Here is a 19,055-nt window from a genome sequence, read left to right as displayed (position 1 = left end):
CATAGACATACATAATGTACAAATGAACCAGATTGTGTACACCTAGGACAGACAATGTTCTAAACTTTACACAGATTAAAAAAAAATTTAAAAACCAAGAAGAAGTAATGAGACATAAACTTATGGGGATTTCTCCTGGCAAATTCCATTCTAATTTACAACCTAGGACAATGACTTCCAGAAAGGCTCTGCTTCCCTAGTACCCAGATTGGGGAATGGAGAAATGCTACCTCCTTGAGGCCGTTTCCCACAACAGCAGCTTTGAACCCACTGCAAAAGGTCACTAAATTTTCACCAACTTACAGTTCTGTAAATGGCACCCGCCCTCCAGAAAATTTCTGCGGTCAAAAATCGACCCAAAAATTCAAAAGAGGGCAACCTTCGAAGAAGACAATTTCAAGAGCTATATTGTACTCACGGTTTTTTCTTTTAAGAGAAAAGACAAAGGCGTAGGAATATGATGAATTTTAAAAATTTTAATGACATGCATACCCATATTACAAAACCTATCAGCTCAGAGCAGTCAGAATGGCCAGTAGGAAAAATGCTGCAAAAAATAAATGGTGAAGGGAGTGTGGAGAAATGCGTACCCTCGGTTGTAAGGGGGGGGGCATGTAAAGAGCCACTAATGAAAACACAATGTAGGCGCTTTGAACAGGGAAACATTGAGCTACCAGTCAATCAATCACAACCACTGCTTGGCCTATCACCTGAGAAAATGAGAATCAAAAAGTCACAGGCTGGCAAACCTGTACGCCAGCAAGATTTACCATAGTCAGTACTTGGAAGCAATGAAAATGTCCATCAACCGAGGAATGCACCAAGAAGAAGTGGTCCACGTACACAATGGAATATTACTCTAATAATAAATATAAATTAAATTTAAAAACAAACAAAAGCAAGGAGACATCAACATTTGTGGGTTTATCCGGGCACATTGCACTCTAGTTTATAACCGAAGAACACCACTGGCCGGTAGGTCTGTTTCCCTGGTACCAGCATGGGGAACGTAGAAAGGCTGCCGCTCTCTGGCCGTTACCTGCAAAAGCAGGTTTAAAGCCTGAGCTAATGGTCACTTCATATGAACAAGTACTGCAGGGCTGTAAATGAAACCTGCCCTCAAAATATCTTGAGGGAGATAATGGCCAAAATATTTCAAATGGTGACACATACTTTAAGAAAACACTTTGAAGAAATAAGCTCTAATCACAGCTGGAAAAATAAAAAGGACATGTCTAAAAGCTCAATTTCAACGCATTATGAGACACATGCAAATTCAACCACAAAGAGGTATCAGCTCACACCACTCAGAATAACCATCAGCAAAAACTACAAAGAATAAATGCTGAAGGTGCTGGGAAGAAATGCATACCCTCAACTTTATGTGGGACGTAACCTGGAAAGAGCCACTAAAGAGAACAGAATAGAGGTGCCTTTAAAATGTAAACATTGAGCTACCATAGGATCCAGCAGACCTATTCCTGGACCTATAAACTAAGAAGACAGAATTGGAAGGACACAGGTACGCAAATCTGCATTGCATAGTATTCCCATAGCCAAGATATGGAAGTAACCAGAAAGTCCACCGACAGATGGGCGGACAAAGAAGGACTGCTACATGTACAGATGGAATATGAGCTTGTGAAAAAATGAAACAATGCCATTTGCAGCACCATAGATGAGTCTAGAAGTAATCACGCAACTTGGAGTAAGTGAGAAAGCGAAAGACCCATATCCTATCATATCACATATAGGTGTTACCTAAAAAATGATACAAACAAAGATATTTCCACAGAGAAACACTATCATAGCTTCATTAAAAAAACTTATGGTTCACCAAATGGAAAGGTGTGAGATTGGATACATTACCATATTGAGGTTAACAGAGAGATACAAACACATGTGAAATATATAATCACCAAAGACCTACGCAATACCAAGAGGAGACTACTCAACATTGTGTCATAACCGACATGGGAAAAGGATCCGAAGAAGAATAGATATATGCATATGTGTGAAAGAACCACATCTTGCACACCTAGAACAAAGAAAACATTGTAATCAAGTTTGCTGTGATAAAAAATAAAAATTAAGTTAAAAATACCAACAAGAAGTAATGAGACATAAACTTAAAGGGCTTTTTCCTCGCACATTCCATTCTAATTTACAACCTAGAACACCACTTCCAGTAAGGCTCTGTTGCCCTAGTAACCAGATTTGGTAAAGGAGAAATGCTGCCGCCTTGTGGCCGATTCCCACAAGAGCAGCTTTTAACCCACAGCTAATGGTCACTTACCATTCACAAGGACTCAGGGCTGTAAAGGACACCTGCCCTAAAAAAGTGTGCTGAGGTAGGGAATGGATAAAAAAAAAATTCAAAACACGCAGGATTTTCAAGATAGTATAAAGAGGTAAGTTTTACTCACTCTCTTTTTAAAGAAAGGAAAATGGATAAAAGTTCCACCTCAGGAAGTATTAGACTCATGCAATGTAATCTACAAAATGTTTTCAACTCACACCAGTCGACTGACCATTGGCAAAAAGTCTACAAACAATAAATGCTGAAGAGGTTTTAGAGAACTGTGTATCCTCTAGCTGCTGGTGAGATGTAAAAGGGTTAAACGCTAATAATGAGAACAGAAAGGAGCTGCGTTGAAAAGGAAAAACTGAGGTACCATTCAATCCAGCAGGCGCACCAATGGGCCTCTCACCTGAGAAGACCAGAATGAAGAAGACCCGGGTTGCAAAAGCTGCACTGCAGCCTTATTCACAATAGACAAGACAGTGAAGCAACCAAAATGTCCATCAACAGATGAAAGGATAAAGAAGAAGTGGTGGTCCATGTAGACAATGAATACTAGGCATGGAAAACAGTGAAACACTGCTCTTTGAGGCACCATAGATGATCTTGGAGATAATCACAGAACATGAGGTAAGTCGGAAAGCAAAAGTCCTATATCCTATGATATCACTTATAGGCGTTATCTAATAACGGACACAAATGAACATATTTCCACAAAGAAAGTCAATCACAGACTTATTTAAAAAAAAAACAACTATGCTTATCTAAAAGGAAAGGTGGGGGGGATGGATAAATGAAGATTAGCGTTACCATATGTATACAAATACATATTATATACATATATCAAAAAGACCGACCCTATAGCAAGGAAGGTTTACGGAACACTCTGTAATAATTTACAGGGGAAGAGGATCTCTACATAAATAGGTATATAGAATATGTAGATGAACCAGAGTGTGTACACCTTGGACAAGCAACATTCTAACCATTACCCCAAATGAAAAAATTAAAACAACGAACTAGGAGTAATGAGACATAAACTTATGGGGGGTTTTCCTGGCACATTCCATCCAAATTTACAACCTAGGCAAAGGACTTCCAGAACGGCTCTGCTGCCCTAGTACCCAGATTTGGGAATGGAGAAATGCTGCATCCTTGTGGCCGTTTCCCACAACAGCAGCTTTAAACCCACTGCCAAAGGTCACTAAATATTCACCAATGGCAGTTCTGTAAATGGCACCTGCCCTCCAAAAAATACTGAGGTCGAAAATCGACCAAAAAATTCTAGAGTGCAACCTTCCAAAAAGAAAATTTGAAGAGGTATATTATACTCACACTTTTTTTCTTTTTTCTTTTAACAGAAAAGTAAAAGGCGTGGAAAAATGATGAATTGTAGGAATTTTGACAGGCATGTAAACCCAAATTACAAAAACCTATCAGCTCACACCAGTCAGAATGGCCATCAACAAAAATCCTGCAAACAATATATGCTGACGTGATTGTGGAGAAATGCGTCCCCTCGATTCTAAGGGGGACGTGGTAAGAGTCACTAATGAAAGGACAATTGAGGTGCCTTGAAAAGGTAAACGTTGAGCTACCATAGCAGTCAATCAATCATACCCACTGCTGGGTCTATCACCTGAGAAAATGAAAATCAATAATCACAGGCTGGCAATCCTGCACTCCAGCAATATTTACCATAGGCAACACTTGGAAGCAACGGACATGTCCATCAACAGAGGAATGCACCAAGAAGAAGTGGTCCATGTACACAATGGAATATTAGCCATGGAAAACCTTGAAGCACTGCTCTTTGAGGCACCATAGATGAGCCTGGAGATAATCACAAAACATGAAGTAGGTCGGAAAGCCAAAGACCTATAGCCTATATTATCACTTATGGCATTATCTAATAACTGACACAGATGAACATATTTCCAAAGAGAAAGACACTCACAGGCTTAGAAAACAAACTATGCTCATCTAAAAGGAAAGGAGGGGGGAAATTGAGAAATGAAGTTTAGTGTTACTATACATATACAAATACATATTATATCCATGTATCAAAAAGACCGAACATATAGCAAGGGAGGTCGACGGAACACTGTAATATTTTACATGGGAAGAGGATCTGTACATTCATAGACATACATAATGTACAAATGAACCAGATTGTGTACACCTAGGACAGACAATGTTCTAAACTTTACACAGATTAAAAAAAAATTTAAAAACCAAGAAGAAGTAATGAGACATAAACTTATGGGGATTTCTCCTGGCAAATTCCATTCTAATTTACAACCTAGGACAATGACTTCCAGAAAGGCTCTGCTGCCCTAGTACCCAGATTGGGGAATGGAGAAATGCTACCTCCTTGAGGCCGTTTCCCACAACAGCAGCTTTGAACCCACTGCAAAAGGTCACTAAATTTTCACCAACTTGCAGTTCTGTAAATGGCACCCGCCCTCCAGAAAATTTCTGCGGTCAAAAATCGACCCAAAAATTCAAAAGAGGGCAACCTTCGAAGAAGACAATTTCAAGAGCTATATTGTACTCACGGTTTTTTCTTTTAAGAGAAAAGACAAAGGCGTAGGAATATGATGAATTTTAAAAATTTTAATGACATGCATACCCATATTACAAAACCTATCAGCTCAGAGCAGTCAGAATGGCCAGTAGGAAAAATGCTGCAAAAAATAAATGGTGAAGGGAGTGTGGAGAAATGCGTACCCTCGGTTGTAAGGGGGGGGGCATGTAAAGAGCCACTAATGAAAACACAATGTAGGCGCTTTGAACAGGGAAACATTGAGCTACCAGTCAATCAATCACAACCACTGCTTGGCCTATCACCTGAGAAAATGAGAATCAAAAAGTCACAGGCTGGCAAACCTGTACGCCAGCAAGATTTACCATAGTCAGTACTTGGAAGCAATGAAAATGTCCATCAACCGAGGAATGCACCAAGAAGAAGTGGTCCACGTACACAATGGAATATTACTCTAATAATAAATATAAATTAAATTTAAAAACAAACAAAAGCAAGGAGACATCAACATTTGTGGGTTTATCCGGGCACATTGCACTCTAGTTTATAACCGAAGAACACCACTGGCCGGTAGGTCTGTTTCCCTGGTACCAGCATGGGGAACGTAGAAAGGCTGCCGCTCTCTGGCCGTTACCTGCAAAAGCAGGTTTAAAGCCTGAGCTAATGGTCACTTCATATGAACAAGTACTGCAGGGCTGTAAATGAAACCTGCCCTCAAAATATCTTGAGGGAGATAATGGCCAAAATATTTCAAATGGTGACACATACTTTATGAAAACACTTTGAAGAAATAAGCTCTAATCACAGCTGGAAAAATAAAAAGGACATGTCTAAAAGCTCAATTTCAACGCATTATGAGACACATGCAAATTCAACCACAAAGAGGTATCAGCTCACACCACTCAGAATAACCATCAGCAAAAACTACAAAGAATAAATGCTGAAGGTGCTGGGAAGAAATGCATACCCTCAACTTTATGTGGGACGTAACCTGGAAAGAGCCACTAAAGAGAACAGAATAGAGGTGCCTTTAAAATGTAAACATTGAGCTACCATAGGATCCAGCAGACCTATTCCTGGACCTATAAACTAAGAAGACAGAATTGGAAGGACACAGGTACGCAAATCTGCATTGCATAGTATTCCCATAGCCAAGATATGGAAGTAACCAGAAAGTCCACCGACAGATGGGCGGACAAAGAAGGACTGCTACATGTACAGATGGAATATGAGCTTGTGAAAAAATGAAACAATGCCATTTGCAGCACCATAGATGAGTCTAGAAGTAATCACGCAACTTGGAGTAAGTGAGAAAGCGAAAGACCCATATCCTATCATATCACATATAGGTGTTACCTAAAAAATGATACAAACAAAGATATTTCCACAGAGAAACACTATCATAGCTTCATTAAAAAAACTTATGGTTCACCAAATGGAAAGGTGTGAGATTGGATACATTACCATATTGAGGTTAACAGAGAGATACAAACACATGTGAAATATATAATCACCAAAGACCTACGCAATACCAAGAGGAGACTACTCAACATTGTGTCATAACCGACATGGGAAAAGGATCCGAAGAAGAATAGATATATGCATATGTGTGAAAGAACCACATCTTGCACACCTAGAACAAAGAAAACATTGTAATCAAGTTTGCTGTGATAAAAAATAAAAATTAAGTTAAAAATACCAACAAGAAGTAATGAGACATAAACTTAAAGGGCTTTTTCCTCGCACATTCCATTCTAATTTACAACCTAGAACACCACTTCCAGTAAGGCTCTGTTGCCCTAGTAACCAGATTTGGTAAAGGAGAAATGCTGCCGCCTTGTGGCCGATTCCCACAAGAGCAGCTTTTAACCCACAGCTAATGGTCACTTACCATTCACAAGGACTCAGGGCTGTAAAGGACACCTGCCCTAAAAAAGTGTGCTGAGGTAGGGAATGGATAAAAAAAAAATTCAAAACACGCAGGATTTTCAAGATAGTATAAAGAGGTAAGTTTTACTCACTCTCTTTTTAAAGAAAGGAAAATGGATAAAAGTTCCACCTCAGGAAGTATTAGACTCATGCAATGTAATCTACAAAATGTTTTCAACTCACACCAGTCGACTGACCATTGGCAAAAAGTCTACAAACAATAAATGCTGAAGAGGTTTTAGAGAACTGTGTATCCTCTAGCTGCTGGTGAGATGTAAAAGGGTTAAACGCTAATAATGAGAACAGAAAGGAGCTGCGTTGAAAAGGAAAAACTGAGGTACCATTCAATCCAGCAGGCGCACCAATGGGCCTCTCACCTGAGAAGACCAGAATGAAGAAGACCCGGGTTGCAAAAGCTGCACTGCAGCCTTATTCACAATAGACAAGACAGTGAAGCAACCAAAATGTCCATCAACAGATGAAAGGATAAAGAAGAAGTGGTGGTCCATGTAGACAATGAATACTAGGCATGGAAAACAGTGAAACACTGCTCTTTGAGGCACCATAGATGATCTTGGAGATAATCACAGAACATGAGGTAAGTCGGAAAGCAAAAGTCCTATATCCTATGATATCACTTATAGGCGTTATCTAATAACGGACACAAATGAACATATTTCCACAAAGAAAGTCAATCACAGACTTATTTAAAAAAAAAACAACTATGCTTATCTAAAAGGAAAGGTGGGGGGGATGGATAAATGAAGATTAGCGTTACCATATGTATACAAATACATATTATATACATATATCAAAAAGACCGACCCTATAGCAAGGAAGGTTTACGGAACACTCTGTAATAATTTACAGGGGAAGAGGATCTCTACATAAATAGGTATATAGAATATGTAGATGAACCAGAGTGTGTACACCTTGGACAAGCAACATTCTAACCATTACCCCAAATGAAAAAATTAAAACAACGAACTAGGAGTAATGAGACATAAACTTATGGGGGGTTTTCCTGGCACATTCCATCCAAATTTACAACCTAGGCAAAGGACTTCCAGAACGGCTCTGCTGCCCTAGTACCCAGATTTGGGAATGGAGAAATGCTGCATCCTTGTGGCCGTTTCCCACAACAGCAGCTTTAAACCCACTGCCAAAGGTCACTAAATATTCACCAATGGCAGTTCTGTAAATGGCACCTGCCCTCCAAAAAATACTGAGGTCGAAAATCGACCAAAAAATTCTAGAGTGCAACCTTCCAAAAAGAAAATTTGAAGAGGTATATTATACTCACACTTTTTTTCTTTTTTCTTTTAACAGAAAAGTAAAAGGCGTGGAAAAATGATGAATTGTAGGAATTTTGACAGGCATGTAAACCCAAATTACAAAAACCTATCAGCTCACACCAGTCAGAATGGCCATCAACAAAAATCCTGCAAACAATATATGCTGACGTGATTGTGGAGAAATGCGTCCCCTCGATTCTAAGGGGGACGTGGTAAGAGTCACTAATGAAAGGACAATTGAGGTGCCTTGAAAAGGTAAACGTTGAGCTACCATAGCAGTCAATCAATCATACCCACTGCTGGGTCTATCACCTGAGAAAATGAAAATCAATAATCACAGGCTGGCAATCCTGCACTCCAGCAATATTTACCATAGGCAACACTTGGAAGCAACGGACATGTCCATCAACAGAGGAATGCACCAAGAAGAAGTGGTCCATGTACACAATGGAATATTAGCCATGGAAAACCTTGAAGCACTGCTCTTTGAGGCACCATAGATGAGCCTGGAGATAATCACAAAACATGAAGTAGGTCGGAAAGCCAAAGACCTATAGCCTATATTATCACTTATGGCATTATCTAATAACTGACACAGATGAACATATTTCCAAAGAGAAAGACACTCACAGGCTTAGAAAACAAACTATGCTCATCTAAAAGGAAAGGAGGGGGGAAATTGAGAAATGAAGTTTAGTGTTACTATACATATACAAATACATATTATATCCATGTATCAAAAAGACCGAACATATAGCAAGGGAGGTCGACGGAACACTGTAATATTTTACATGGGAAGAGGATCTGTACATTCATAGACATACATAATGTACAAATGAACCAGATTGTGTACACCTAGGACAGACAATGTTCTAAACTTTACACAGATTAAAAAAAAATTTAAAAACCAAGAAGAAGTAATGAGACATAAACTTATGGGGATTTCTCCTGGCAAATTCCATTCTAATTTACAACCTAGGACAATGACTTCCAGAAAGGCTCTGCTTCCCTAGTACCCAGATTGGGGAATGGAGAAATGCTACCTCCTTGAGGCCGTTTCCCACAACAGCAGCTTTGAACCCACTGCAAAAGGTCACTAAATTTTCACCAACTTGCAGTTCTGTAAATGGCACCCGCCCTCCAGAAAATTTCTGCGGTCAAAAATCGACCCAAAAATTCAAAAGAGGGCAACCTTCGAAGAAGACAATTTCAAGAGCTATATTGTACTCACGGTTTTTTCTTTTAAGAGAAAAGACAAAGGCGTAGGAATATGATGAATTTTAAAAATTTTAATGACATGCATACCCATATTACAAAACCTATCAGCTCAGAGCAGTCAGAATGGCCAGTAGGAAAAATGCTGCAAAAAATAAATGGTGAAGGGAGTGTGGAGAAATGCGTACCCTCGGTTGTAAGGGGGGGGCATGTAAAGAGCCACTAATGAAAACACAATGTAGGCGCTTTGAACAGGGAAACATTGAGCTACCAGTCAATCAATCACAACCACTGCTTGGCCTATCACCTGAGAAAATGAGAATCAAAAAGTCACAGGCTGGCAAACCTGTACGCCAGCAAGATTTACCATAGTCAGTACTTGGAAGCAATGAAAATGTCCATCAACCGAGGAATGCACCAAGAAGAAGTGGTCCACGTACACAATGGAATATTACTCTAATAATAAATATAAATTAAATTTAAAAACAAACAAAAGCAAGGAGACATCAACATTTGTGGGTTTATCCGGGCACATTGCACTCTAGTTTATAACCGAAGAACACCACTGGCCGGTAGGTCTGTTTCCCTGGTACCAGCATGGGGAACGTAGAAAGGCTGCCGCTCTCTGGCCGTTACCTGCAAAAGCAGGTTTAAAGCCTGAGCTAATGGTCACTTCATATGAACAAGTACTGCAGGGCTGTAAATGAAACCTGCCCTCAAAATATCTTGAGGGAGATAATGGCCAAAATATTTCAAATGGTGACACATACTTTAAGAAAACACTTTGAAGAAATAAGCTCTAATCACAGCTGGAAAAATAAAAAGGACATGTCTAAAAGCTCAATTTCAACGCATTATGAGACACATGCAAATTCAACCACAAAGAGGTATCAGCTCACACCACTCAGAATAACCATCAGCAAAAACTACAAAGAATAAATGCTGAAGGTGCTGGGAAGAAATGCATACCCTCAACTTTATGTGGGACGTAACCTGGAAAGAGCCACTAAAGAGAACAGAATAGAGGTGCCTTTAAAATGTAAACATTGAGCTACCATAGGATCCAGCAGACCTATTCCTGGACCTATAAACTAAGAAGACAGAATTGGAAGGACACAGGTACGCAAATCTGCATTGCATAGTATTCCCATAGCCAAGATATGGAAGTAACCAGAAAGTCCACCGACAGATGGGCGGACAAAGAAGGACTGCTACATGTACAGATGGAATATGAGCTTGTGAAAAAATGAAACAATGCCATTTGCAGCACCATAGATGAGTCTAGAAGTAATCACGCAACTTGGAGTAAGTGAGAAAGCGAAAGACCCATATCCTATCATATCACATATAGGTGTTACCTAAAAAATGATACAAACAAAGATATTTCCACAGAGAAACACTATCATAGCTTCATTAAAAAAACTTATGGTTCACCAAATGGAAAGGTGTGAGATTGGATACATTACCATATTGAGGTTAACAGAGAGATACAAACACATGTGAAATATATAATCACCAAAGACCTACGCAATACCAAGAGGAGACTACTCAACATTGTGTCATAACCGACATGGGAAAAGGATCCGAAGAAGAATAGATATATGCATATGTGTGAAAGAACCACATCTTGCACACCTAGAACAAAGAAAACATTGTAATCAAGTTTGCTGTGATAAAAAATAAAAATTAAGTTAAAAATACCAACAAGAAGTAATGAGACATAAACTTAAAGGGCTTTTTCCTCGCACATTCCATTCTAATTTACAACCTAGAACACCACTTCCAGTAAGGCTCTGTTGCCCTAGTAACCAGATTTGGTAAAGGAGAAATGCTGCCGCCTTGTGGCCGATTCCCACAAGAGCAGCTTTTAACCCACAGCTAATGGTCACTTACCATTCACAAGGACTCAGGGCTGTAAAGGACACCTGCCCTAAAAAAGTGTGCTGAGGTAGGGAATGGATAAAAAAAAAATTCAAAACACGCAGGATTTTCAAGATAGTATAAAGAGGTAAGTTTTACTCACTCTCTTTTTAAAGAAAGGAAAATGGATAAAAGTTCCACCTCAGGAAGTATTAGACTCATGCAATGTAATCTACAAAATGTTTTCAACTCACACCAGTCGACTGACCATTGGCAAAAAGTCTACAAACAATAAATGCTGAAGAGGTTTTAGAGAACTGTGTATCCTCTAGCTGCTGGTGAGATGTAAAAGGGTTAAACGCTAATAATGAGAACAGAAAGGAGCTGCGTTGAAAAGGAAAAACTGAGGTACCATTCAATCCAGCAGGCGCACCAATGGGCCTCTCACCTGAGAAGACCAGAATGAAGAAGACCCGGGTTGCAAAAGCTGCACTGCAGCCTTATTCACAATAGACAAGACAGTGAAGCAACCAAAATGTCCATCAACAGATGAAAGGATAAAGAAGAAGTGGTGGTCCATGTAGACAATGAATACTAGGCATGGAAAACAGTGAAACACTGCTCTTTGAGGCACCATAGATGATCTTGGAGATAATCACAGAACATGAGGTAAGTCGGAAAGCAAAAGTCCTATATCCTATGATATCACTTATAGGCGTTATCTAATAACGGACACAAATGAACATATTTCCACAAAGAAAGTCAATCACAGACTTATTTAAAAAAAAAACAACTATGCTTATCTAAAAGGAAAGGTGGGGGGGATGGATAAATGAAGATTAGCGTTACCATATGTATACAAATACATATTATATACATATATCAAAAAGACCGACCCTATAGCAAGGAAGGTTTACGGAACACTCTGTAATAATTTACAGGGGAAGAGGATCTCTACATAAATAGGTATATAGAATATGTAGATGAACCAGAGTGTGTACACCTTGGACAAGCAACATTCTAACCATTACCCCAAATGAAAAAATTAAAACAACAAACTAGGAGTAATGAGACATAAACTTATGGGGGGTTTTCCTGGCACATTCCATCCAAATTTACAACCTAGGCAAAGGACTTCCAGAACGGCTCTGCTGCCCTAGTACCCAGATTTGGGAATGGAGAAATGCTGCATCCTTGTGGCCGTTTCCCACAACAGCAGCTTTAAACCCACTGCCAAAGGTCACTAAATATTCACCAATGGCAGTTCTGTAAATGGCACCTGCCCTCCAAAAAATACTGAGGTCGAAAATCGACCAAAAAATTCTAGAGTGCAACCTTCCAAAAAGAAAATTTGAAGAGGTATATTATACTCACACTTTTTTTCTTTTTTCTTTTAACAGAAAAGTAAAAGGCGTGGAAAAATGATGAATTGTAGGAATTTTGACAGGCATGTAAACCCAAATTACAAAAACCTATCAGCTCACACCAGTCAGAATGGCCATCAACAAAAATCCTGCAAACAATATATGCTGACGTGATTGTGGAGAAATGCGTCCCCTCGATTCTAAGGGGGACGTGGTAAGAGTCACTAATGAAAGGACAATTGAGGTGCCTTGAAAAGGTAAACGTTGAGCTACCATAGCAGTCAATCAATCATACCCACTGCTGGGTCTATCACCTGAGAAAATGAAAATCAATAATCACAGGCTGGCAATCCTGCACTCCAGCAATATTTACCATAGGCAACACTTGGAAGCAACGGACATGTCCATCAACAGAGGAATGCACCAAGAAGAAGTGGTCCATGTACACAATGGAATATTAGCCATGGAAAACCTTGAAGCACTGCTCTTTGAGGCACCATAGATGAGCCTGGAGATAATCACAAAACATGAAGTAGGTCGGAAAGCCAAAGACCTATAGCCTATATTATCACTTATGGCATTATCTAATAACTGACACAGATGAACATATTTCCAAAGAGAAAGACACTCACAGGCTTAGAAAACAAACTATGCTCATCTAAAAGGAAAGGAGGGGGGAAATTGAGAAATGAAGTTTAGTGTTACTATACATATACAAATACATATTATATCCATGTATCAAAAAGACCGAACATATAGCAAGGGAGGTCGACGGAACACTGTAATATTTTACATGGGAAGAGGATCTGTACATTCATAGACATACATAATGTACAAATGAACCAGATTGTGTACACCTAGGACAGACAATGTTCTAAACTTTACACAGATTAAAAAAAAATTTAAAAACCAAGAAGAAGTAATGAGACATAAACTTATGGGGATTTCTCCTGGCAAATTCCATTCTAATTTACAACCTAGGACAATGACTTCCAGAAAGGCTCTGCTGCCCTAGTACCCAGATTGGGGAATGGAGAAATGCTACCTCCTTGAGGCCGTTTCCCACAACAGCAGCTTTGAACCCACTGCAAAAGGTCACTAAATTTTCACCAACTTGCAGTTCTGTAAATGGCACCCGCCCTCCAGAAAATTTCTGCGGTCAAAAATCGACCCAAAAATTCAAAAGAGGGCAACCTTCGAAGAAGACAATTTCAAGAGCTATATTGTACTCACGGTTTTTTCTTTTAAGAGAAAAGACAAAGGCGTAGGAATATGATGAATTTTAAAAATTTTAATGACATGCATACCCATATTACAAAACCTATCAGCTCAGAGCAGTCAGAATGGCCAGTAGGAAAAATGCTGCAAAAAATAAATGGTGAAGGGAGTGTGGAGAAATGCGTACCCTCGGTTGTAAGGGGGGGGCATGTAAAGAGCCACTAATGAAAACACAATGTAGGCGCTTTGAACAGGGAAACATTGAGCTACCAGTCAATCAATCACAACCACTGCTTGGCCTATCACCTGAGAAAATGAGAATCAAAAAGTCACAGGCTGGCAAACCTGTACGCCAGCAAGATTTACCATAGTCAGTACTTGGAAGCAATGAAAATGTCCATCAACCGAGGAATGCACCAAGAAGAAGTGGTCCACGTACACAATGGAATATTACTCTAATAATAAATATAAATTAAATTTAAAAACAAACAAAAGCAAGGAGACATCAACATTTGTGGGTTTATCCGGGCACATTGCACTCTAGTTTATAACCGAAGAACACCACTGGCCGGTAGGTCTGTTTCCCTGGTACCAGCATGGGGAACGTAGAAAGGCTGCCGCTCTCTGGCCGTTACCTGCAAAAGCAGGTTTAAAGCCTGAGCTAATGGTCACTTCATATGAACAAGTACTGCAGGGCTGTAAATGAAACCTGCCCTCAAAATATCTTGAGGGAGATAATGGCCAAAATATTTCAAATGGTGACACATACTTTAAGAAAACACTTTGAAGAAATAAGCTCTAATCACAGCTGGAAAAATAAAAAGGACATGTCTAAAAGCTCAATTTCAACGCATTATGAGACACATGCAAATTCAACCACAAAGAGGTATCAGCTCACACCACTCAGAATAACCATCAGCAAAAACTACAAAGAATAAATGCTGAAGGTGCTGGGAAGAAATGCATACCCTCAACTTTATGTGGGACGTAACCTGGAAAGAGCCACTAAAGAGAACAGAATAGAGGTGCCTTTAAAATGTAAACATTGAGCTACCATAGGATCCAGCAGACCTATTCCTGGACCTATAAACTAAGAAGACAGAATTGGAAGGACACAGGTACGCAAATCTGCATTGCATAGTATTCCCATAGCCAAGATATGGAAGTAACCAGAAAGTCCACCGACAGATGGGCGGACAAAGAAGGACTGCTACATGTACAGATGGAATATGAGCTTGTGAAAAAATGAAACAATGTCATTTGCAGCACCATAGATGAGTCTAGAAGTAATCACGCAACTTGGAGTAAGTGAGAAAGCGAAAGACCCATATCCTATCATATCACATATAGGTGTTACCTAAAAAATGATACAAACAAAGATATTTCCACAGAGAAACACTATCATAGCTTCATTAAAAAAACTTATGGTTCACCAAATGGAAAGGTGTGAGATTGGATACATTACCATATTGAGGTTAACAGAGAGATACAAACACATGTGAAATATATAATCACCAAAGACCTACGCAATACCAAGAGGAGACTACTCAACATTGTGTCATAACCGACATGGGAAAAGGATCCGAAGAAGAATAGATATATGCATATGTGTGAAAGAACCACATCTTGCACACCTAGAACAAAGAAAACATTGTAATCAAGTTTGCTGTGATAAAAAATAAAAATTAAGTTAAAAATACCAACAAGAAGTAATGAGACATAAACTTAAAGGGCTTTTTCCTCGCACATTCCATTCTAATTTACAACCTAGAACACCACTTCCAGTAAGGCTCTGTTGCCCTAGTAACCAGATTTGGTAAAGGAGAAATGCTGCCGCCTTGTGGCCGATTCCCACAAGAGCAGCTTTTAACCCACAGCTAATGGTCACTTACCATTCACAAGGACTCAGGGCTGTAAAGGACACCTGCCCTAAAAAAGTGTGCTGAGGTAGGGAATGGATAAAAAAAAAATTCAAAACACGCAGGATTTTCAAGATAGTATAAAGAGGTAAGTTTTACTCACTCTCTTTTTAAAGAAAGGAAAATGGATAAAAGTTCCACCTCAGGAAGTATTAGACTCATGCAATGTAATCTACAAAATGTTTTCAACTCACACCAGTCGACTGACCATTGGCAAAAAGTCTACAAACAATAAATGCTGAAGAGGTTTTAGAGAACTGTGTATCCTCTAGCTGCTGGTGAGATGTAAAAGGGTTAAACGCTAATAATGAGAACAGAAAGGAGCTGCGTTGAAAAGGAAAAACTGAGGTACCATTCAATCCAGCAGGCGCACCAATGGGCCTCTCACCTGAGAAGACCAGAATGAAGAAGACCCGGGTTGCAAAAGCTGCACTGCAGCCTTATTCACAATAGACAAGACAGTGAAGCAACCAAAATGTCCATCAACAGATGAAAGGATAAAGAAGAAGTGGTGGTCCATGTAGACAATGAATACTAGGCATGGAAAACAGTGAAACACTGCTCTTTGAGGCACCATAGATGATCTTGGAGATAATCACAGAACATGAGGTAAGTCGGAAAGCAAAAGTCCTATATCCTATGATATCACTTATAGGCGTTATCTAATAACGGACACAAATGAACATATTTCCACAAAGAAAGTCAATCACAGACTTATTTAAAAAAAAAACAACTATGCTTATCTAAAAGGAAAGGTGGGGGGGATGGATAAATGAAGATTAGCGTTACCATATGTATACAAATACATATTATATACATATATCAAAAAGACCGACCCTATAGCAAGGAAGGTTTACGGAACACTCTGTAATAATTTACAGGGGAAGAGGATCTCTACATAAATAGGTATATAGAATATGTAGATGAACCAGAGTGTGTACACCTTGGACAAGCAACATTCTAACCATTACCCCAAATGAAAAAATTAAAACAACGAACTAGGAGTAATGAGACATAAACTTATGGGGGGTTTTCCTGGCACATTCCATCCAAATTTACAACCTAGGCAAAGGACTTCCAGAACGGCTCTGCTGCCCTAGTACCCAGATTTGGGAATGGAGAAATGCTGCATCCTTGTGGCCGTTTCCCACAACAGCAGCTTTAAACCCACTGCCAAAGGTCACTAAATATTCACCAATGGCAGTTCTGTAAATGGCACCTGCCCTCCAAAAAATACTGAGGTCGAAAATCGACCAAAAAATTCTAGAGTGCAACCTTCCAAAAAGAAAATTTGAAGAGGTATATTATACTCACACTTTTTTTCTTTTTTCTTTTAACAGAAAAGTAAAAGGCGTGGAAAAATGATGAATTGTAGGAATTTTGACAGGCATGTAAACCCAAATTACAAAAACCTATCAGCTCACACCAGTCAGAATGGCCATCAACAAAAATCCTGCAAACAATATATGCTGACGTGATTGTGGAGAAATGCGTCCCCTCGATTCTAAGGGGGACGTGGTAAGAGTCACTAATGAAAGGACAATTGAGGTGCCTTGAAAAGGTAAACGTTGAGCTACCATAGCAGTCAATCAATCATACCCACTGCTGGGTCTATCACCTGAGAAAATGAAAATCAATAATCACAGGCTGGCAATCCTGCACTCCAGCAATATTTACCATAGGCAACACTTGGAAGCAACGGACATGTCCATCAACAGAGGAATGCACCAAGAAGAAGTGGTCCATGTACACAATGGAATATTAGCCATGGAAAACCTTGAAGCACTGCTCTTTGAGGCACCATAGATGAGCCTGGAGATAATCACAAAACATGAAGTAGGTCGGAAAGCCAAAGACCTATAGCCTATATTATCACTTATGGCATTATCTAATAACTGACACAGATGAACATATTTCCAAAGAGAAAGACACTCACAGGCTTAGAAAACAAACTATGCTCATCTAAAAGGAAAGGAGGGGGGAAATTGAGAAATGAAGTTTAGTGTTACTATACATATACAAATACATATTATATCCATGTATCAAAAAGACCGAACATATAGCAAGGGAGGTCGACGGAACACTGTAATATTTTACATGGGAAGAGGATCTGTACATTCATAGACATACATAATGTACAAATGAACCAGATTGTGTACACCTAGGACAGACAATGTTCTAAACTTTACACAGATTAAAAAAAAATTTAAAAACCAAGAAGAAGTAATGAGACATAAACTTATGGGGATTTCTCCTGGCAAATTCCATTCTAATTTACAACCTAGGACAATGACTTCCAGAAAGGCTCTGCTGCCCTAGTACCCAGATTGGGGAATGGAGAAATGCTACCTCCTTGAGGCCGTTTCCCACAACAGCAGCTTTGAACCCACTGCAAAAGGTCACTAAATTTTCACCAACTTGCAGTTCTGTAAATGGCACCCGCCCTCCAGAAAATTTCTGCGGTCAAAAATCGACCCAAAAATTCAAAAGAGGGCAACCTTCGAAGAAGACAATTTCAAGAGCTATATTGTACTCACGGTTTTTTCTTTTAAGAGAAAAGACAAAGGCGTAGGAATATGATGAATTTTAAAAATTTTAATGACATGCATACCCATATTACAAAACCTATCAGCTCAGAGCAGTCAGAATGGCCAGTAGGAAAAATGCTGCAAAAAATAAATGGTGAAGGGAGTGTGGAGAAATGCGTACCCTCGGTTGTAAGGGGGGGGCATGTAAAGAGCCACTAATGAAAACACAATGTAGGCGCTTTGAACAGGGAAACATTGAGCTACCAGTCAATCAATCACAACCACTGCTTGGCCTATCACCTGAGAAAATGAGAATCAAAAAGTCACAGGCTGGCAAACCTGTACGCCAGCAAGATTTACCATAGTCAGTACTTGGAAGCAATGAAAATGTCCATCAACCGAGGAATGCACCAAGAAGAAGTGGTCCACGTACACAATGGAATATTACTCTAATAATAAATATAAATTAAATTTAAAAACAAACAAAAGCAAGGAGACATCAACATTTGTGGGTTTATCCGGGCACATTGCACTCTAGTTTATAACCGAAGAACACCACTGGCCGGTAGGTCTGTTTCCCTGGTACCAGCATGGGGAACGTAGAAAGGCTGCCGCTCTCTGGCCGTTACCTGCAAAAGCAGGTTTAAAGCCTGAGCTAATGGTCACTTCATATGAACAAGTACTGCAGGGCTGTAAATGAAACCTGCCCTCAAAATATCTTGAGGGAGATAATGGCCAAAATATTTCAAATGGTGACACATACTTTAAGAAAACACTTTGAAGAAATAAGCTCTAATCACAGCTGGAAAAATAAAAAGGACATGTCTAAAAGCTCAATTTCAACGCATTATGAGACACATGCAAATTCAACCACAAAGAG

This window comes from Eschrichtius robustus, chromosome 7, assembly GCF_028021215.1.
Source record: "Eschrichtius robustus isolate mEscRob2 chromosome 7, mEscRob2.pri, whole genome shotgun sequence".
NCBI lineage: Eukaryota > Metazoa > Chordata > Mammalia > Artiodactyla > Eschrichtiidae > Eschrichtius > Eschrichtius robustus.
This window is presented reverse-complemented; position numbering follows the sequence as displayed.